This window comes from Narcine bancroftii, chromosome 5 (genome assembly GCF_036971445.1).
Source record: "Narcine bancroftii isolate sNarBan1 chromosome 5, sNarBan1.hap1, whole genome shotgun sequence".
NCBI lineage: Eukaryota > Metazoa > Chordata > Chondrichthyes > Torpediniformes > Narcinidae > Narcine > Narcine bancroftii.
The window spans coordinates 225,363,131-225,386,034 of record NC_091473.1 but is presented as its reverse complement, the minus strand read 5'-3'; the positions used below and the strand labels follow the sequence as shown (position 1 = coordinate 225,386,034).

The 22,904-nt window shown below is 50.4% G+C and overlaps 1 protein-coding gene across 4 annotated transcripts in view; it reads right to left on the bottom strand.

Moving 5' to 3' along the window:
- Nucleotides 1-8,501, bottom strand: part of nras (NRAS proto-oncogene, GTPase) — a 33,230-nt gene extending 24,729 nt beyond the window's left edge. The window contains exons 1-2 of one of the 4 annotated variants that reach the window (XM_069941494.1): nucleotides 8,100-8,497; nucleotides 2,177-2,230 (exon numbers count right to left, since the gene is read on the bottom strand). The gene's annotated coding sequence lies outside the window, so the exon portion shown is untranslated. Of the gene's footprint in view, nucleotides 1-2,176; nucleotides 2,231-8,099 lie in introns of all 4 variants that reach the window. The other 3 variants (XR_011358390.1, XM_069941495.1, XM_069941492.1) reach the window with 3 other exon arrangements.
- Between the last annotated feature and the right edge of the window lie 14,403 nt (nucleotides 8,502-22,904).

Below are 22,904 nucleotides of genomic sequence, written 5' to 3'. Positions count from 1 at the left end.
TAACAGATCTTGATGAAATCTTAGTGGAATATTAAAAAGGTAGTGATACTTCATATATTTTGCCCTAATGTCTCTTTAAAATTGATCACATAACAGTAATACAAAAACACATTCATCCTTTTGTTTTATCTGGAGCATGTTACAATGGTGTATCAATAAACTGCTGAGCTGGTACTAACAGCAGCAAACCAGGACCATTAATGATCATTTCAAGCACCCATTATATTTCACACATGTACAACAACTAAACTCCAGACATTTTTTATTCTTTTTAAAAGTTACCCCGTGGTATAATCTAACAAAGCAATAGAGCTTAATATTATGCACCAAGGAGCAAATAGTTCACCTGAATCTACTCTATATTCCCATTTTTAAACACATCTCCGTGGGGAAATATCCAGCTAGGATGAGAAGACAATTAAAGGTAGCGCAAAACTACTTAACGTATACATTTAACACTCCAACTATCCAAAAATGTCAAAGTCTCAAACAGATGTTTGTGGAGATTTCTGATTCCTTTCAAAAAGTGTACTTTGAGTCCACTACCAGAAATGTTCAGAAAGCTAGCAATTGTGTCGGGCAAAAGATTTTATTTTAAATATCTACAATTATTTGTTCCAAGGAATTACCAACGGAGTACCTGAATGGATAGTTGAAGTAGAAGTCCTCCCACATCTTAAAGGTATGTGTATTTAAATAGCCTTGACTTACAAATATATAGATCAAATACTAGATGACGGGAGTCCATTGCCTAACACTTTTTCAACCATATTCTATAATAGTGTTCTGTATCTTCACAGAATTAGCTTGCATCTAGCGTAAAACAATCAAAGAAAAAGGAATTGTGTCTTGGGCCTGAGCCCTTGAAACGTTGGTTATATATCTTTACCTCGTATGAACTCTGAGATCTGGTGAGTTCCTCCAGCATTTTTGCATTTTTACTACAATCCCAGCGTCAGCAGACATTCTTGTTTCACATAAAACAAAGACATACTTTTTTTCCCCTCCCATTGATAATTTCCTCCAGTTGTGCGTTTAAAGAGAGAAAACAACATACTGACTGCACTACAGACCAGCCATGCCTTTACCCTAATTGTTCCACTACAATTACACCAGCAGTTCGAAGTGCGTAAATTGGACCTAGTATATCTAAAAAACAAAACAGGAGAAAAATTCAATCTGGCTAATTACAACAAAATCAATCCATTTCCAATCAGCAGTAAAATACTCAGTAACATTCATTTTCTGTTTTGCCAGGACTACAAATCATTACAGCTGTAATCCAGAATTGGGGCAGAACAGAAATGTTGTTAACAATTCAAACAACCATTGTACAATCCTACTTCTGGTGCTGCCTCTGACTACACAGTTTTCCTTCATACTCCAGTTTCTTTCCACTTACCAAAGATATATGAATTGGTAGGATAATTGGCTACTGCAAATTGCGCCCATTGAGTAAGTGAATGGTTGAATCAGGGGAATAAGGAGTAATGGGAAGGAGAGGGGGGAGTTATCGTAAATATGGGGTGAACATATTGGGACTAGCATCATGTAAAGGATAGTTGACAATGATACTTTGACAGTAGGTCAAAGAACCTGTTTCCCTGCTGTATGAAACTGACTAAATAAAGCAAGAGAGGCCGCCTGCAACATAATCACAGTATTTGAACAATTGTGGCATCAAGTTACAGATGTTAAAACTGAAATTGGTGGTCATCAAGGAAAATGAACTGCAAAAGTCCTAAGTCCCAATAATTTTCAGATGCTTTATTAATGACCTTGGAACAATCAACCATCTTTAACAGGATGGAATCCAATCACTTGTCTTGGATTGATAATAGCATAGACAAATCTCTTAATATTACCACCCTGCGGATTACTAATGATCAGAAATGCCATTTATTCCACTAGAATAGGAATTTATTGTCATGAACGTATCACAGAAGTCATTTTACGGCAGCACTACAGTGCAAATAGAGCTGCAAATTGCATTAAAACTAAATAGTGTAAGAAAATAAGATAAAGTGAGGTAGCATCTGTGATTCATCGTCCATTCATCAATCTGATAACAGATAAATATTAGGGCCACAAGAACACACATTCTATGATCATTGGCATTATCTGACAATCCACTGACATTCCACCACCAAAAAAACACTATTAAAATTACAAGTACCTGGCTTGGGTTGGAGTTCTCAACTATCAGCCCAGAATCAGGCGTTCAATAGAACTGAATTTAAAACAACGTTGGAAATTATTGATAACAAAGTTATTACTAAAACACATTTGGTTCTCTAATTCTTCATACAGAGAAGGAAAACTAGTAATATTACCCAGTGGGAGAATGTAGAACTGCAGCAAACCCCACCCATATTTCCTCCCACACTCACTTACTCTGGCCCTCATACTCCCATTCTTCTGCACTCACCCTGGCTAACCTACACTAACATCCTTGGTCAGCTTCCACTTTCTCTCCCTATTTACCACCCCCTGTTCTGCAATCCAACACTTCTCTTGCTCCTGACCTCCCATTAACACCAACACCTCTACCCCCCCCATCCTCCTCTGACCCTCACCACCTCCACACCCATCTCACCCTGCCCACTCACATCCCTCTTCCCAACCCTTTTGCACCCCTCTCTTCCGCCCTGTTCTTACCAGGCCCTGGTACTCCAACTCTCTTCCCTCAAACTCCACTCTCCCTACCTCTTACTATGAGATCCTCCACTCTCCCTACCTCTTATTATGAGATCCTCCCTCCCCATCTCCACATGCACTCCCCCTTCCGTTCCCCTCCCCACTCCGCCAACCCTGCCCACTCTCCATCCTTTCCCCCTCCCTCCTTCCACCCTAACCGGTGGTGTCTCCCCTTCCTACCACCCCCTAACCACATCCAAATCGCCTTCCCCATCCCTTTCCCCCTCACACCACCCCTTCACTCCAGCCCTCTCAGCCTCCAGACCCTTGTCATACCTCACACACCCCTTGCCCCTGCGCCCCCTTCTCAGCCCCCACACTCCCGCCCCCTCCTCAGCCCCCGCCCCCTCCTCAGCCCCCGCCCCCTCCTCAGCCCCCGCCCCCTCCTCAGCCCCCGCCCCCTCCTCAGCCCCCGCCCCCTCCTCAGCCCCCGCCCCCTCCTCAGCCCCCGCCCCCTCCTCAGCCCCCGCCCCCTCCTCAGCCCCCGCCCCCTCCTCAGCCCCCGCCCCCTCCTCAGCCCCCGCCCCCTCCTCAGCCCCCGCCCCCTCCTCAGCCCCCGCCCCCTCCTCAGCCCCCGCCCCCTCCTCAGCCCCCGCCCCCTCCTCAGCCCCCGCCCCCTCCTCAGCCCCCGCCCCCTCCTCAGCCCCCGCCCCCTCCTCAGCCCCCGCCCCCTCCTCAGCCCCCGCCCCTCCCCTCCGCCCCCGCCCCTCCCCTCCTCAGCCCCCGCCCCTCCCCTCCTCAGCCCCCGCCCCTCCCCTCCTCAGCCCCCGCCCCTCCCCTCCTCAGCCCCCGCCCCTCCCCTCCTCAGCCCCCGCCCCTCCCCTCCTCAGCCCCCGCCCCTCCCCTCCTCAGCCCCGCCCCTCCCCTCCTCAGCCCCCGCCCCTCCCCTCCTCAGCCCCCGCCCCCTCCCCTCCTCAGCCCCCGCCCCTCCCCTCCTCAGCCCCCGCCCCTCCCCTCCTCAGCCCCCGCCCCTCCCCTCCTCAGCCCCCGCCCCTCCCCTCCTCAGCCCCCGCCCCTCCCCTCCTCAGCCCCCGCCCCTCCCCTCCTCAGCCCCCGCCCCTCCCCTCCTCAGCCCCCGCCCCTCCCCTCCTCAGCCCCCGCCCCTCCCCTCCTCAGCCCCGCCCCTCCCCTCCTCAGCCCCCGCCCCTCCCCTCCTCAGCCCCCGCCCCTCCCCTCCTCAGCCCCGCCCCTCCCCTCCTCAGCCCCCGCCCCTCCCCTCCTCAGCCCCCGCCCCTCCCCTCCTCAGCCCCCGCCCCTCCCCTCCTCAGCCCCCGCCCCTCCCTCCTCAGCCCCCGCCCCTCCCCTCCTCAGCCCCCGCCCCTCCCCTCCTCAGCCCCCGCCCCTCCCCTCCTCAGCCCCCGCCCCTCCCCTCCTCAGCCCCCGCCCCTCCCCTCCTCAGCCCCCGCCCCTCCCCTCCTCAGCCCCCGCCCCTCCCCTCCTCAGCCCCCGCCCCTCCCCTCCTCAGCCCCCGCCCCTCCCCTCCTCAGCCCCCGCCCCTCCCCTCCTCAGCCCCCGCCCCTCCCCTCCTCAGCCCCCGCCCCTCCCCTCCTCAGCCCCCGCCCCTCCCCTCCTCAGCCCCCGCCCCTCCCCTCCTCAGCCCCCGCCCCTCCCCTCCTCAGCCCCCGCCCCCTCCCCTCCTCAGCCCCCGCCCCCTCCCCTCCTCAGCCCCCGCCCCCTCCCCTCCTCAGCCCCCGCCCCCTCCCCTCCTCAGCCCCCGCCCCCTCCCCTCCTCAGCCCCCGCCCCCTCCCCTCCTCAGCCACCCGCCCCCTCCCCTCCTCAGCCCCCGCCCCCTCCCCTCCTCAGCCCCCGCCCCCTCCCCTCCTCAGCCCCCGCCCCCTCCCCTCCTCAGCCCCCGCCCCCTCCCCTCCTCAGCCCCCGCCCCCTCCCTCCTCAGCCCCCGCCCCCTCCCCTTCTCAGCCCCCGCCCCTCCCCTTCTCAGCCCCCGCCCCCTCCCCTTCTCAGCCCCCGCCCCCTCCCCTTCTCAGCCCCCGCCCCTCCCCTTCTCAGCCCCCGCACTCCCCTCCTTATCACTGACCCTTGCCCACTCCCCCGCCCCCACACCCCCTCCCGCCCCTGACCCCACCCTCCCTCCCCTGACCCCTCCTCCCTCCCTCCCCTGACCCCTCCCTCCCTCCCTCCCCTGACCCCTCCCTCCCTCCCTCCCTGACCCCTCCCTCCCTCCCTCCCCTGACCCCTCCCTCCCTCCCTCCCCTGACCCCTCCCTCCCTCCCTCCCTGACCCCTCCCTCCCTCCCTCCCCTGACCCCTCCCTCCCTCCCTCCCCTGACCCCTCCCTCCCTCCCTCCCCTGACCCCTCCCTCCCTCCCTCCCCTGACCCCTCCCTCCCTCCCTCCCCTGACCCCTCCCTCCCTCCCTCCCCTGACCCCTCCCTCCCTCCCTCCCCTGACCCCTCCCTCCCTCCCTCCCCTGACCCTCCCTCCTCCTCCCTGACCCCTCCCTCCCTCCCTCCCCTGACCCCCTCCCTCCCTCCCTCCCCTGACCCCTCCCTCCCTCCCTCCCCTGACCCCTCCCTCCCTCCTCCCCTGACCCCTCCCTCCCTCCCTCCCCTGACCCCTCCCTCCCTCCCTCCCCTGACCCTCCCTCCCTCCCTCCCCTGACCCCTCCCTCCCTCCCTCCCCTGACCCCTCCTCCCTCCCTCCCCTGACCCCTCCCTCCCTCCCTCCCCTGACCCCTCCCTCCCTCCCTCCCCTGACCCCTCCCTCCCTCCCTCCCCTGACCCCTCCCTCCCTCCCTCCCCTGACCCCTCCCTCCCTCCCTCCCCTGACCCCCTCCCTCCCTGACCCCTCCTCCCTGACCCCTCCCTCCCCTGACCCCTCCCTCCCTGACCCCTCCCTCCCCTGACCCTCCCTCCCCTGACCCCTCCCTCCCCTGACCCCTCCCTCCCCTGACCCCTCCCTCCCCTGACCCCTCCTCCCTGACCCCTCCCTCCCCTGACCCCTCCCTCCCCTGACCCCTCCCTCCCCTGACCCCTCCTCCCCTGACCCCTCCCTCCCCTGACCCCTCCCTCCCCTGACCCCTCCCTCCCTGACCCCTCCCTCCCCTGACCCCTCCCTCCCCTGACCCCTCCCTCCCCTGACCCCTCCCTCCCTGACCCCTCCCTCCCCTGACCCCTCCCTCCCCTGACCCCTCCCTCCCCTGACCCCTCCCTCCCCTGACCCCTCCCTCCCCTGACCCTCCCTCCCCTGACCCCTCCTCCCCTGACCCCTCCCTCCCTGACCCTCCCTCCCCTGACCCCTCCTCCCCTGACCCCTCCTCCCTGACCCTCCCTCCCCTGACCCCTCCCTCCCCTGACCCCTCCCTCCCTGACCCTCCCTCCCTGACCCCTCCCTCCCCTGACCCCTCCCTCCCCTGACCCCTCCCTCCCCTGACCCCCTCCCTCCCCTGACCCCTCCTCCCCTGACCCCTCCCTCCCCTGACCCCTCCTCCCCTGACCCCTCCCTCCCCTGACCCCTCCCTCCCCTGACCCCTCCCTCCCCTGACCCCTCCCTCCCTGACCCCTCCCTCCCTGACCCCTCCCTCCTCCCCTGACCCCTCCCTCCCCTGACCCCTCCCTCCCCTGACCCCTCCCTCCCTGACCCCTCCTCCCCTGACCCCTCCCTCCCCTGACCCCTCCCTCCCCTGACCCCTCCCTCCCCTGACCCCTCCTCCCCTGACCCCTCCCTCCCTCCCTCCCTGACCCCTCCCTCCCTCCCTCCCCTGACCCCTCCCTCCCTCCCTCCCTGACCCCTCCTCCCTCCCTCCCCTGACCCCTCCCTCCTCCCCTGACCCCTCCCTCCCTCCCCTGACCCCCTCCCTCCCTCCCCTGACCCCTCCCTCCCTCCCCTGACCCCTCCTCCCCCCTGACCCCTCCCTCCCTCCCTGACCCCCTCCCTCCCTCCCTCCCCTGACCCCTCCCTCCCTCCCACCCCCTCCCTGACCCCTCCCTCCCGCCCCCTCCCCTGACCCCTCCCTCCCTCCGCCCCCTCCCCTGACCCCTCCCTCCCTCCCCCTCCCCCACCTCCCACCCACCCCCTCCCCCCGCCTCCCGCCCCTGCCCCCTCCCTCCCCTTCCTCTATCCCCCTAGCCCCCCTCCCTCCCCTTCCCTCTCCCCCTGCCCCCTCCCTCCCCCTCCCCCTCCCCCCTCCCTCCCCCCTCCCCCTCCCCCTCCCTCTCCCCCTGCCCCCTCCCTCCCTTCCTCTCCCCCTGCCCCCTCCCTCCCTTCTCTCCCCCTGCCCCCTCCCTCCCTTCCCTCTCCCCCTGCCCCTCCCTCCCTTCCCTCTCCCCCTGCCCCCCTCCCTCCCTTCCCTCTCCCCCTGCCCCCTCCCTCCCTTCCCTCTCCCCCTGCCCCCTCCCTCCCTTCCTCTCCCCCTGCCCCCTCCCTCCCTTCCCTCTCCCCCTGCCCCCTCCCTCCCTTCCCTCTCCCCTGCCCCCTCCCTCCCTTCCCTCTCCCCTGCCCCCTCCCTCCTTCCCTCTCCCCCTGCCCCCTCCCTCCCTTCCCTCTCCCCCCTGCCCCCTCCCTCCCTTCCCTCTCCCCCTGCCCCCTCCCTCCCTTCCCTCTCCCCCTGCCCCCTCCCTCCCTTCCCTCTCCCCCTGCCCCCTCCCTCCCGTCCCCTCCCTCCCCGTCCCCTGCCCCCCGTCCCCTGCCCCCCCCCCGTCCCCTGCCCCCCGTCCCCTGCCCCCCGTCCCCTGCCCCCCGTCCCCTGCCCCCCGTCCCCTGCCCCCCGTCCCCTGCCCCCCGTCCCCTGCCCCCCGTCCCCTGCCCCCCGTCCCCTGCCCCCCCTGTCCCCTGCCCCCCCTGTCCCCTGCCCCCCCCTGTCCCCTGCCCCCCCCTGTCCCCTGCCCCCCCCTGTCCCCTGCCCCCCCCTGTCCCCTGCCCCCCCCTGTCCCCTGCCCCCCCCTGTCCCCTGCCCCCCCCTGTCCCCTGCCCCCCCTGTCCCCTGCCCCCCCCTGTCCCTGCCCCCCCCTGTCCCCTGCCCCCCCTGTCCCCTGCCCCCCCCTGTCCCTGCCCCCCCCTGTCCCCTGCCCCCCCTGTCCCCTGCCCCCCCCTGTCCCCTGCCCCCTGTCCCTGCCCCCCTGTCCCCTGCCCCCCCTGTCCCCTGCCCCCCCTGTCCCCTGCCCCCCCTGTCCCCTGCCCCCCCCTGTCCCCTGCCCCCCCCTGTCCCCTGCCCCCCCCCTGTCCCCTGCGCCCCCTGTCCCCTGCCCCCCGTCCCTGCCCCTCTGTCCCTTGCCCCCTCTGTCCCTTGCCCCTCTGTCCCTTGCCCCCTCTGTCCCTTGCCCCCTCCCTCCCTCTCCCACACTCACCCGTCCTTCCATACTCCCACCTTCCCACACTGCCCCTCCCCACCTCCCCACTCCCACCTTCCCCATCCATCCCTGCCAAACGGCAGCCCCGTTTTCTCACCCGTTCACTTCAGCCCCGGGAGTGATGAGCGTGTACGCGCTGGGACAATTCAGAGCATGCGTGGTGCCATCGGCCCGGCTGCTAACGGCTGCTCTCGCGCCCCGCTGTCCCGTCCTCGCGCCTTCACCGAAACTTTCTGCCCTGAACACACCCTGCGTCAGGACCCCAGCCAGTTGCCTAGCTGCATCCTCCGAGCAACTCTCAACAGCGCCGCATCACCGCGGTGCCGCACCGATGCGGGCTGCACCGAGCCTACTATTTCTGCGAAATAGTAATATTAGCGGTTTCCTCGGGGACGCGAACGCTAATTTTTCAGGCAAAGGAAGCCCAGCGTCCGGTAGGACCTTCGGCGACGGGTGCTGAGCACGCGCAGTCCGCCGAACAGCCCCGAGGGGTTTGTATTGTTTCGCTGGTGGGAAACGGCGATGACGTAATTTTACGCGTGGGGTTATAAATAGCCGATATAAAAGCAGGCGCGAAGGAGCCGGTTGGCAGTAGGTGGGAGGGAGGGCGGAGAGGTGGAATGGGGGAAGGGTTCTCGTTCCGAAATCAGAGATCTTTTATTGTATGTTTTGAATAGATTTAGCTTTGTTTATTGCAGAGCGGGCTTGAGATCCCCCCTTTTGTTTTCACTTTAAACTTTACAGGCACTTTGGGTCGTGGCCAACATTTTTTGTTATGAGCTGGGCGCATCCATTCCTTGTTCCTTTGCTCTCAGTTGACTGCCCAGTTATTTGGGGCTGAAAGTAATGTTGAATGGCACAGCGGGTGGTCTGCAGAAAGCTCTCCACTGAGCTACTGTTTCAAAGGGGGCTGGTTGGGAGAGTTGGGTGGTGTGCCCCACTGAGGGCTGCCACTTCATCTGGAGGTTGAACACAGGATGCTGTTGACACTGGTTAAGTGGGGGAGAAAAAGAAAACACACACAAATGCTGGAGAAACTCTTTATAAAGATACCTTTTGCTACTTTAAGGCACTGTGGGTCCTGCTGAGTTTCTCCAGCATTTGTGTTTTTAATCATCTCGAGGCGGTGTGAGCCGCAATATTCGGATGTGTGGAAGAATGTCCATGGTCCTAAATTAATATGTGGGGTGCAGCAGTTGTGAAGAAACCCCCGTGGTGCTTTTGACTAAAGTCGTACTGACTGATCTTGAGGCCTTAATATCTGGGTGGGGGGGAAGAACTGTTGATCACCAGTGCCACTCACTACAGTTTCTAGAGTTGGAATGGAGATGAGGAGGAATTGCTGTTGTGATTTTTTTTTATTTTGTCCAAGGTGGCAATAAACCAGTAGGTACTGAATAAAAGAAAAAAATCTGCTGGTTGAAGTAAAAACGCAATGTTGGAGAAACTCAGCAGGTTAAACAGTGTCCCGTACTCTTAAAAACCACCATTTTGTTTGGGTGCCTGCCTACAGTTTCAGATTTGTCAAGTTTGTTCGTACCTTGATGAAGGACTCAAGCCTGAAATGTTGGCTATTGTCGGACTCTGGATTTACCCTACCCTCAATTTAGTTTATGTGTCGTCTGAGTCCAGCGTGCTCGTTGAATGAAGTGATAGGAGAAGGTATTCGGTTAAACAATCAGTTTATTATACAGCAGAAGAATAAAACTTAACAGAGCTCTGGGTCAGTTGTTAGTTCATAGGTCACCTGCACAGTGAGCTATTCCCCAAGACTGACCCCTATTGTCCAGTCTGCTCAGTTTATATAGCTACAATTTACCATACAGAGCAAAAGTTGGCTTCCTTTGCTAGATTTTTACATAAAGTATATCACCAGCAATTTCCTTATTCTACAGTTTATCTCTGGTGTAGGCCTCTTATCTTAAATTTTCCAGACAGACCATCCTATTGTTTTGACCAGAAATCAATTCCTACCCCAGATATTTCCAATCATCGTTCTGTTCCTGTCTGGCCAATGTCTTCTGTTCTCCTTAACACCTCCTCATGCCTTAATCTTCTTCCTAGACTGGCTTTCCATTCCCTTTGTTTCTTACAGGATATTCTTTGTTCTGGTCTGTCCTGTGTCTCCTGTGCTACTCAACACCTCCTTCAGTTTGAGCATTCCTCCTAAATAGTTTCATCCATTTCCTCTCCCTTGTATTTGGGAGCAGACAATTCTACCCCTACTGTACTCAGCCAACTTTGCTCCATGCTGTGATTGCCACTTAATTACCTTATACTTTTCCCTTAACCATGAAGTAAATATAAAAATTGTTACATAGTCCTCTATTCTGTGATATTTTAGCCCCTAGATTCCAACATTATTTATCCTGGTCATTGCTGAGTTTCTCCAGATTGTGTATTTACTTGGGTTCAGATAGAAACCTGTACACCAGCATCTCTACTTATAAGAAGAGTTTCTTTACAACAGCTACTAGATTCTTGAACTGTCCCTTTAACACTGTCCCAACAGCACAAAAGGATGGCACTAGGATTACTATGAATATTCTATGTATTAATTGGCTTTTAATTCAATTAAATTTATTATTTTAGTTCTTTTTACTTTAGTACCTGTTTGGCTGTAGCAAATAAGAATTTTGATGTAGTGTGAATAAAAGCTCTCACGACTAGAAGGAGAACAGTTGCTTTTCTTAGCTTATAACAATGGGTAGGGTCTCACAGTAGTCTTCAGAAGAGTTCTGGATTAAGGTGAGAAACCAAGGTTATAAGTGAGTGATGGGGCGGAGCCGGGAGGAAAGGGCCAGCCATTAGCACAACACGCTACCAGTGAATCCCAGTTCACTGCAATGTGTACACTGTACAATCTATATGGCAGACTCGTCATTATCAAAACTGTCCAGGATACTTCAGTTATGATCTCATCAAGAGCCTATATACTGGCAGAAAAAAAAACCCTCAAAATTGAAATTTATTGTTGGGTGTATATGAATGATATATGTAGCCATGCAGAATATATTTATTGGTAAATAAACCTCAACAAAAAAAGTCTTCAAAAGAGAAAACGAATCAAAGAAAGAAATGTAAAAACAAAAACTGCAAATACAGAAAAGCATATATTCAGTAATATATATTGTGCAAAGAGTCCTTAAAGGAGTCTCTGATTTAGTTTGATTGGAGGAATAACAACAGATCCTGAACCTGGTGGTTTGCATCATGAGGAACCTATACCTCTTTCTTGATGGCAGTAGCAAGAACTGTGTGTGTGCTGAAAGGTGTGGATCCTTGATGATTGCTGCTGCTCTCCGACGGCAGTGTTCCATATAGGTTTTCTCATAGGTTTCTTTTATTGTCACATTATTGTGGTAACTTTTATCTGCTATAAGGCAAACAAAGAGTCACCATGAGCCTGGAACCCCTAACTAGGAGAAGGTGGCTCTGAAGGGGCTCTCTTTTGTTTTTTAGTCTGTGGATTTGCCTCCTGAGTTCCTGCAGACTCCTGCTCAATTCACCGGCAATCCAATCTCTAGATCCAAACTTCCGATGCGATCAGGGGGCCTTCAGTGCCCAAGGTCTTTTGGGAGCCCTTTTTGTCCTCAGCACCCTCTCAAATCCAAGCTCTGTTACCTGGTTCCCATGAGCCAATCTCCAGTAGCCTTTGAGGGCCCCACAAACTTAAGTCGCCCACAGTCTGCATGGGTCTCTCAGCCGCTGAGCCCCTAGTTGGTCTGCTGCAGTGGTTACAGTCCTGTAGGGTAATCTCCTCTCAATAAGGGGTGTTACCCTGGTTTCTGGTGCCTTGCACTGGTCCGCTGCTTCCTGTATTCTGCCACCCCTTGTGGCATAGGCATAGATCTTGCGGTTACAGGACAAACACTGCTGGCTACATTAACCGGCCATTTAAAGCCTGTATGGAGCCGCTGGGATTAGAACCGGGTGGTTGAACCCTTCGAGCTGCGCTGTCCCAAATCTCCACTCTCCCGAATCTGCACCAGCGTCAGTACTGCTGTTGTTTGTGGAGAGTTTTGCATATAATGTACTGGGCTGTGGCCACTATCTTTTGCAGGGCTTTCTGCTCAGAGGTATTGGTGCCCCCATACCAGGCTGTGCCCTTTCCACTGCACATCCATCAAAATTTGCTAAGGTTTTCGATGTCATGGCCAACCTATGCAAACTCCTGAGGAAGCAGAGGCACTGAGATACTTTCTTCACAATGCCATTCATGTGTTGGGTCCAGGAAAGATTCTCCGAGATGGTGACTCTCAAGAATTTTAATTTGCTCGCGCTCTCCACCTCTGATCTCCCAATGATCACTGGATGGTACACTTCTGGTATTCCCTTCCTGAAATCCACAATCAGATCCTTCAGCTTGGTGACATTGTGTACAAGGTTGTTGTTGGTGCGCCATTCGGCCAAGTTTTCAATCTCCCTCCTGTGTGTTGACTCATCACCTCTTTTTTTTATAACCTCCTACAGTGTGGGATCATCGGCAAATTTGTGATGGTAGTGTTGTACCAAGCCAGACAGATAGGTGTATAACAAGTTGAGTAGGGGCTCATAACTTAGTCCTTTGGTGTTCAGGAACTGATGGAAATTATGGAGGAAATGTTCTTACCAATCCTTGCTGATTGTGGTCTGGAGGTGAGGAAATCCAGGATCCAATTACACAGTGGGGTATTGAGGCTCATGTCTTGGAGTTTGCTGCTCAGTTTTGAGGGGATGATGGTGTTAAATGCCAAAATGGATAGTTGATAAAGAGCATCCTGATGTTTGTGCCGTTGCTGTCCAAGGCCAGTGAGATGATCTGTTACTCCAATAGGCAAATTGAAACAGAACCATGTCATCGCTCAGACAGGAGCTGATATGGTTCAATATCAGCCTTTCAAAGCATTTCATCACTCTTGATGTGAATGCCACTGGTCGGTAGTCATTTCTGGAGGTTACCACGCTCTTCTGGGCACAGGCACGATTGATGCCTTTTTGAAAGAAGTGGGTACTGTACCCTACCAAATTGAGGTGTTGAAGATATCTGTGAATACATTCACATGTTAGTCAGCATAGATTTTCAGTACTCGACTGGTTTCTACATCTGTACTGGATGCTTTCATTGGATCACTCTCCTGAAGGTAGCTCACGTCATCTTTGATATAGACAATAGAGGATCATCAGGGACATTGCGGAGGGCAATGGCTCTTCCTTATTTGGTGGTCTTTTGAGTGTTCTGCTATCTTAATACCAGCTCAAAATACAAGTTGTTGTTGCTATCTTAATACCAGCTCAAAATACGTTGTTGTTGCTATCTTAATACCAGCTCAAAATACAAGTTGTTCTTTTAAGCTTGTGAATTTGAAATTATGGTTTATTGTGTCAGTGACTTATTGGTTCCAAGCAGATGTGGATTATTTAGATATTAGGCATTCTTGTGATAAAGTTCCACTCAAGACGTTGGACAAGGTTCATCTGTGTGTGAAGCTTTGCTGACTCCTACTGCACCAGATTTGGGTTTTTTTAAATTCTGAATCTTTCAAATTTTTGTCCACTTTGTTTATAGTTAATGATTGGGCCTCCACACCCTTGGGGGCAGAGAAATCTTGAAATTCATTGAGAGAAGAAATTTGTTCGAAATAACTACCTTTGTTTTGCAGCCATGTCTCTTTATTTGTGACGATCTCAGGAGTGAAAACACTCTGTCACGTTTTATTTGGATCTAATATTTGAATAAGATCAAATTCAAAGAAATACAGACCAAACTGTTGACTTTCTCTCAATACAACATACCTCTTATCTCAGATATTACCCTTGTGAATCTCCTTTGTACTGCTCTAAACTTAATGTGTAAGTGGACCAAAACTGTGCATAGTATTTCAGGTGTGGCCTTGTATAACTGTAACAAAACCAGCCTGTTCTTCAACTGCAACCCTTTTGCAATAGAGACCACATTTTATTCCATTTGCCGTCTTCTCACTCACTTAATTATATTGTACCTTTGCATTCTCTTCCAGATTCACAAACAAGTTTTAACAACTTGTTGGAATTCCTGCTAACTCTATGTCATTCAAGCACAAAAACTCTTTGCTCTGACTTCATTTCTTTGCAGTCTCTCTATTTAGATAATAATCTGCCTTTTGATACTCATTGAAATGAGTGGCCTCGTGTTTCCCCATATCAGATTCAGATTTATTGTCAGAGTGCATACATGGCATCACATACAACCCTGTGATTCTTTTTTCTCTCTCCCTGTGGGCGAGGCAGAATGACCACTTATTGGTAGTGCAAAAAAATTCCTACTTAATGAACACATGTAAACAAGTAAAACAAATGTAAACAGTGAAAACACAATGCTGGAGAAACTCAGCAGGTCATACAGTGTCCTTTATATAGCAAAGGTAATAATACATAACTGACATTTTGGCTTGAGTCCTTCAAGGTATGGAAAAATGTTGGCAGGCATCTGAACAAGAGTTTGGGGGGGGTGTAGGGGTGGTCACAAAGGCAGGAGGTAATAGGTAGAGAATGGAGGGAGGGAGGGGACAGCAGCAAGCAAAGGGAGGAGGGATGGCTGGGTGAATAGAGAGGAAAGGGAAGGGGAGGGGGGAGAGGAGAGCAGGTTAGCAGGAACTGGAAAAGTGGATGTTAATGCCATTTAGCTGGAGAGTGCCCAGTCAGAAAATTGAGTGTTGTTCCTCCAATTTACAGGTGATCTTAGAACATAAGGCTGTGGACAGACATGTGAGTATGGGAGTGTGACACAGAACTGAAATAGTTGGCTACTGGGAGGTCCCTGTCACTGGTGCGGACAGAGCGATCTCCCAGTCTGTGCCCAGGCTCTCCAATGTAGAGAAGGCCACAAAGGGAGCACTGGATGCAGTAAATAAATTCTGTGGATATACAAGTAAAGTGTTGCTTTTTCTGAAAGGCCTGTTTGGAGCCCCACAAGATCATGAGGGAGGAGGTGTGGGCACAAGTGGCACCTCCTGCAGCCACAGGGGAAGGAGCCAGATGGAAGTGGGGGGCACGATTGATAGGGAGGGATGAGTGTAAAATTCCCATTATCCGGAATTCAAGCAACCAGCAGCCTCAAGCAATTAGCAAATAAAAGTGCGGAAAATAAATAGGTAAAAAAATCAAAAGTCTAAAATTGACACCTTCTAGCAGTCAGTTTGCCAATCCATGTAATACATAATCTCAGGCAACCGTAAAATTCACTATGGGCATCTACCAATCCCCGTAGGTGCTGGATATTGGAGGTTTTACCATACCAATCTCTGCACAGATTACAACTTGTCAACCTGACAAAGATCTGTTTGCTTTTGTCTGATAACCAATTCTAAATCCATCAGTGTATTTTCATGTGTTCTGACCTTGTCCAACGTCTTGAGTGGAACTTTATCACAAGAATGCCTAATATCTAAATAATCCACATCTGGTTGGAACCAATAAGTCACTGACACAATCCTCCATCATTTCAAATTCACAAGCTTAAAAGAACAACTTGTATTTTGAGCTGGTATTAAGATAGCAACAACAACGTGTATTTTGAGCTGGTATTAAGATAGCAGAACACTCAAAAGAGCTTCGTAAGAGGAATATCAATAAAAATACCACATATTTCAGCGTACAAGTTGAGTCATGAAACCCAAAAAAAACTCTCAAAAAATGGGGGTTGACTTGTATGCTGGATATACTTTTGAGACTGTAAATTCAGCTCAGATTTTAATCCGCACTAATCCGCTGTATAAGCTGAGCCTTGAAAAAAACCCAACTGCGAGAGATTTTTATTGAAAACAACAACACAATTAGCACCCTTCAAAATTGCTATAATTGTTCGAAAACAACAACACATTTAGAAACCTTCAAAATCACTCTCTCTATCAACGACTGAAGCAAAGATGGCAGCAAGTACATCCATTCTCTCACTGTTTAAACAGATATCATACGGGACTCAGTCTGTATCTGATGAAGCAGTTTCAGGTTCATCATCTGTGTCCCACAATAAATCATCTTGTGTCCCATCAATTGCACAAGAGATACTGCACTTTTTAAATGATTTTATCACAGTCTCTACTTTAACATTGTCCCAGGCCTTGAGCATGAAGTTATACAGCACATCAAGTGATGCAGCGTGCATTGCCCCGTCTTTTGTAAACAACTTTACTGCACTTGACATCCATGTATTCTAGTCCTCATGTACATGGTCTTTGAATAGCTTGTTCAAGCAGACATGGAGAGATTGCAATATAGCCGTCAAACCACCCAGTATAACTGCCATGGAAGTATTGTGTAATGCTAATCTACTTTTAGTGTTCTCAGTTAAGTGGCTACAAAACATTATCCCGGACCAGCAAATTCCGTTCTTTGCATAAACTGCCTGGCCGCCTGTGCCACACATTGTCTATCCATAATTTTACAGCATTTTCATCCATCCATCCTTTTTCATGAAAATGTACAAAAATACCTGCAGGGAATTTCATTTTCTGTTTAATTTTGTGTTTGAAGATTACCATGGGTCTTTGTCCCGTCGGCCATGCACGATAACACCATGGTAAACCTGGTCCTTTCATGACCTGTACTTCTGGTTTGCAGAGTTTCAACACCTTTCCATTCCACTGTTCTATTGTGTATCATGTCAAAATTTATGGAGGTTTTGTCCATGTTTCCGATATTTGCCAATGCAAACTGGTGTTTCTGCCGATTCCATACAATTAACAGGCGAAAACTTAACTTTATGATCAATATCTTTTGGTAGTTTCTATGCAATTTTTGTTTTTTGGCATTATACCAGATTTTTCCTGAAAAATTGCATCAGCCGTATCATCACTGAGGTCTGGGTGCGACTTGGTCCACTGCAGAGCAAATGTTCTTATTTTATTTTGGGTAACTATGTAGCGATCTTGTCTCTGTTCACATGACTTTCCAACTGGGCAACGAGTGATTCCTTTTCTCAAAGCATATGCCATTTTGGATACTGTTGTGGAGGTGGGGGGGGGCGGGGGGGAAGGTGGGGAAATGACCTACCAGGAGCAAGCCACGGTGATCAGGTCTCTGGCACGGAGTCTGGTCCTGTGGTTAAGAAGGGAAAGGAGGAGAAGAAGCAACAGTAATAGAGGATCCATAGTTAGGGGGACAGATAAGAGGATATGTGGAAGAGATCGATTATCCCAGATGGTACTTTGCCTCCCTGGTGCCAGAGTCTGAGATATCTCAGATCTCAAGTTCACCACATTTTCAGGACGGAGGGTAAGCAGCCAGAAGTTGTAGTCCATATAGGGACCATATAGGGTAGGAAGGGTGAGGAGGTCCTGCAAGGAGTGTTCGGGGAGTTAGGGGCTGGATAGAAGGGCAGGAGCTCCAAGGTTGTGATCACAGGATTACTACCCATGCGACGTGCTGGTGAGGAGAGAAATAGGAGGATAATGAAGCTTAACATGTGGCGAAAAGACATGGTGCAGGAGGGAGGGCTTCAGGTTTCTGGATAATTGAGCTCTCTTCCAGGGAAGGTGGGACCCATTCCAACGGGATGGTTTGGATCTGAACTGGAACGGGACTAATATCCTTGCAGGAAGGTTTGCTAGTGCTGTTCTGGCAGGTTTAAACTAGATTTGCAGGGGAATGGGAACCAGAGCAGATAGAGGAGTGCAGGAGGGAAAAGATGATGTGAAAATTGTATGCATTGTTAGAAGTGGAAATTTTCTCAGGCGCATCTATTTCAGATTTATTGTCAGAGTACACATATGACATCACATACAACCTTGAGATACCTTTTGAATTACCATTCATTGGTAGTACAAAAAGTAGACTGTGGACAATGTAAAACATGTAAACAAAAAACTGTAAACAGATAACAAATGTAAACTAACTGACTGTGCAATACAGAGAGAACAAAAAGAAAATCAATAAAGTGAACGAGTAAGAGTGCTTAAATTAGTCTCTGATTGAGTTTGTTCTTGAGGAGCCTGATGGTGGAAGAGTAGCAGCTGTTCATGAACCTGGTGGTGAACCCTCAAGGAGTATTGAAGGAAATGCAGATGAGCTTCGAGCATGGATTGGCATGTGGAATTATGGCATTGTGGCCATTAGTGAAACTTGGTTGCAGGACTGGCAAGGGACCAATTTTGTCCCTTACCATCCTTTTTTTCTTAATATTCCTGTAGAAACCCTTAGGATTTTTCCTCACATTGTCGGCCAAAGCAACCTTGTCTTCTTTTCACCTTCCTGATTTATTTCTTGAAGTCTTTCTTGCATTTTTTATACTCCTCAAGTACCTCATTTGCTCCATGTTGCTGGGCTACTGTTGCTTTTGACACGATAGAACGGGGGGGTAGGGGGAGAAGTGGCATCACTCATTAGGGAAAATAGCACAGCTGTGCTCAGGCAGGTCAGACCAGAGGGCTTGTTTACAGAGGCTATGTGGGTGGAGGTGAGGAATGGAAAAGGTATGACTACACTCATGGTGTTGTTATAGACCACCCAATAGTCAATGAGAATTAGAGGAGCAAATCTGTAGAGAGATAGCAGAAAGCCTCAGGAAACATATGGTTGTGATGGAAGGCGATTTTAATTTTCCATATATTGACTGGGAAAGGGCTGTAAAAGGGCTGGATGGCTTGGAGATTGTCAAATGTGTTCATGAAAGTTTTCTAAATCAATATATAGAAGTAACAACAAGAGAGGATGCAATACTGGATCTCCTATTAGGGAACGAGACAGGACAGGTGACAGAAGTATGTGTAGGGGAATATTTTGGGGGCAGTGATCATTCTGCCATTAGTTTCAAATTAATTATGGAGAAGGATAGGTCTGGGGCTCGGGTTGAGATTCTAAATTGGAGAAAGATTTTGAGGAAATAAGAAAGGATTAAGAATGTGTGATTGCGAAAAAGATGTTTTTCGGGCAAAGTTGTGCGAGGTAAGTGGAGGACCTTCAAAGGTGCAATTTTGAGAGTTTTTAGCTCCTGTCAGGATTAAAGGCAAGGTTAGCAGGCTTAGGGAACCTTGGTTTTTGAAGGATATTGGGGATCTGGTTCAGAGGGAGAACGAGGTGTACACCAGGTAGAGGCAACATGGAGCAAATGAGGTACTTGAGGAGTATAAAAAATGCAAGAAAAACTTCAAGAAATAAATCAGGAAGGTGAAAAGAAGACAAGGTTGCTTTGGCCGACAATGTGAGGAAAAATCCTAAGGGTTTCTACAGGAATATTAAGAAAAAAAGGATGGTAAGGGACAAAATTGGTCCTTTGAAGATCAGAGTGGTCGCCTACATATGGAGCCAATGAGATGGGGGAGATCTGAAATTTTTATTCATCAGTATTCACTCAGGAAACAGCCACAGAGTCGTGGGTGGTAAGGAAAACAAACAGTGAGGTCAATCAACCTATACAGATTAAAGAAGAGGAAGTGCTTGCTATCCTAAAACAAATAAGTGTGGATAAATCCCCAGGGCCTGACAAGATATTCCCTTGGACCTTGAGTAGAAATTGCAGCGGCTCTGGCAGAAATATTTAAAACATCCTTAGCCACAGGTGCTGTGCCGGAGGATTGGAGGGTAGCTCACGTTGTTCCTTTGTTTAAAAAGGGCTCCAAAAGTAATCCTGGAAATTAAAGGGTGGTGAGCCTGATATCAGTAGTAGGTAAATTATTAAAAGGTGTTCTAAGAGATTGGATATACAATAATTTGGATAGCCAGAAACTGATTAGGGATAGTCAACATGACTTTGTATGTGGTAGGTTGTGTTTAACCAATCTTAAAGAAATTTTTGAAGAGATTACCATTAAAGTTGATGAAGGAAAGGCTGTGAATGTTGTCTACATGGACTTTAGTTAGTCCTTTGGCAATACACTCAGGAAGGTTCAGACACTCAGTATTCATGGTGAAGTAGTGAACTAGATTTGACAATAGCTAGACAGATGGAGCCAGAGAGTAGTGGTGGATGGTTGCTTCTCAGACTGGAGGATTGTGGCCAGTGGTGTGCCTCAGGGATAGGTGGTGCTTGGACCATTGTTGTTTGTCATCTACATCAATGATCTAGATGATAATGTGGCAAATTGGATCAGCAAGTTTTCAGATGACACTAAGATTAGAGGCATTGTATACGTGAAGGATTTCAAAACTTCCAGAGGGATTTGGACCAGCTGGAAAAATTAGATGAAAAATGGCAGATTGAACTTAATTCAGACAAGTACGATATGTTGCATTTTGGAAGGACAAACCCAGAAAGGACATATGAGGTAAATGGTGGGGCATTGAGGGATCTGGGAATGCAAATACATAATTCCCTGAAAGTGGCATCAAGGGTGGACATGGTTGTAAACAGAGCTTTTGGCCTTCATAAATCAAAGTATTGAGTCTAGGAGCTGAGATGTTATATTAAAGTTGTATAGACATTGGTGAGGTCAAATAGGGAGTATTGTGTGCAGTTTTGGTCACCTAACTGCAGGAAAGATATCAATTAAGATAGACAGAGTGCAGAGAAAATTTACTAGGATGTTTCCCGAATTTCAGGAACTGAGTTACAGGGAAAAGTTAAACAGGTTAAGACTTTATTCCCTGGAGCATAAAAGAATGAGGGGAGATTTGATAGAGGTATTTAAAATTATGAGGGGGATAGACAGAGTAAATGTAGATAGTTTTTTTCCACTGAGGGTAGGTGAGTTACAAACCAGAGGACATGGGTTAAAAGTGAAAGTTTTAGGAGGAACTTCCTCATACTGAGAGTGGTGGGAGTGTAGAACAAGCTGCCAGCTGAAATGGCTCAGTTTCATCATTTATGAGGAATTTGGACAGGTACATGCAGCCAAACGAAGTGTCACCATGAACATTGCCCAGTCCCACAAACAATAGGAGGAAGACAATCAAAAAAGAGTCCCTTCAGAGACTCTGAATGTCCATGGATTCTCTGCAGCCACACAGTATCCAGTTCAAACCCGAGCCCCAGCTCCAAATCTCCAATAAAATTGGAAAGGCTTTAGCACCCAGGCCGCTTTGGAATCTCTTCTTGCCATCAGCACCCTTCGCATCGCGGTTCCGATACCTGGTTCCCATGAGCCAGTCTCCAGCAGTCTGAAGCCAGTGTGGGTCCTTCGACCTCAAGTCGTCAACAGCAGCCTACGTGGGTCCATCAGTAGCTTAGTCCCTTGCTGGTCTGGTGTTGTTGTGATCACCTTCTTTTAGCGTTGTCTCCTCTACTTCTTCTCAACAAGGGGTGTTCCTCCCATTTCCAATGCTATGCGCCAGTCCGCCCCTCCTCTGAATCTGCAACCCAGCACAACCGCTACCATCTTGGACATAGACCCTGATTTTTCTGGAATTTCAAAAAATTCAGGCAACATCCTGATGAACCTCTCATGCACCCTTCAAAAGTCTTCCACATTCTTCCTATAATATGGTGACCAAAACTGTGCACAATACTCCAAAGGAGGCCAAACCAAGTTGTATGCAACTACAATTACTTGAACACCTTGACCAATGAGTTCAAGCAAGCAGTCCACCTTCTTTACCACCCTATCTCCATATGTTGCCATGGTCAGGGAGCTAGAGACTCATGTGATCAATTGTTTATCTTGTGGTCTGTGACGGAATTGCTATTATTAATCTTTGGTTAGAATTATTTATCTATTATATATATGTGTGTGTATTTTTAGGAAAGACTGTGTGGGTGGGCAGGGACACTTAGACACAAAATTCTTTGAGATGGTGGATGGCAGGTCTTTTGGAGTTGAAGCATCTGGTAAATATGTCAATAAAACAAGAGGCAATTGTTCATTGAAATATCTCGGACAATAGGCTTTGCTCAAGGAGGACATCTGGTTGAACAAAAGATTCAATTATCTGAAATTGGATTTTCCGAAACTAAAAAAAATTTGATAGATGCGGATATCAAAAGCAAATCAGAAATTCTCATTTATCTGAAATTTTTGTGGAGCTGAATTGACCATGCAGGTTGAAAAAAATTCACCCAACATGAAATTAGAACAACGATTGTCCTCGTTTCAGGTAACTCCCTCCCCTCTCTCTTTCCATTTCTTCTTTACCTTCCCCTATTGACTTTTCTCTCCAACTCTCCCTCTCAAATTGCATGCCACTGTCTCCCAGCTGCAAGCAATCAGAAGAATCTCTGGTCTCGGCATCATGAAGGAGAGCAGCCTCCTAGAGAGGAACGGAACCTCGGGCTCAGTGGCCTTCCCTCCCCTCCCCTCCTATCCTCTTCCCTCCACACTGGACGTCAACTCCGAATCCTCCCATCGGCCTACTTCCCCGGTGTGCTCGTGCGGTAGGCTGAGTGGAGGAGTCAGAGTCAGGACTCCAGCGTCTGGAACTCTGGAGACCAGGGAGGCAGGCGCCCGCCGACTCGCCAGTGAGTGTTCAACTGGCGTGGGAAACCTCTCCAGGGATTATCTGCAGCAGTGGGTTCATGTCAGGGATCAGCAGCAGTGGTTTGGGTGATCTCGGTGATCAGCGGCCACTTTGGGTTTGTCTCAGTGACTGGCAGCGGCCAGCATTTTTTTTTTGGTGAGAACTAAATATTATGCTGGATTTCTATATAGGCAAAAAAAAGTTTCACGTTAGAATTTTTATTTAATAAAATAACTCTGTTTGCATTTGTTGTTTTTGCAATATGGTTTAAATTTAATTTTAAAAAATAATAAAAAAATTTTGAAACACAGTGAATATATATGGTAACCTATGACCATGTCCAGGGCCGGCAACAAAGCAAGGGTATACGTGGGTATTGCTCCCCAGTTGAGTTACGTGTACCCCCACTTGCAGCACTAATGTCACCAGCTGCAGCCTGTGATATCAACATGCCCCCCCTTGCTGAGAGATTTTTTGAACATCAGTTTGTTTCCCCCCCCCCCCCCCCCACAACTGTGGTTACCCTAATGCCCTCCTATTTGACTTGTTCTGACAC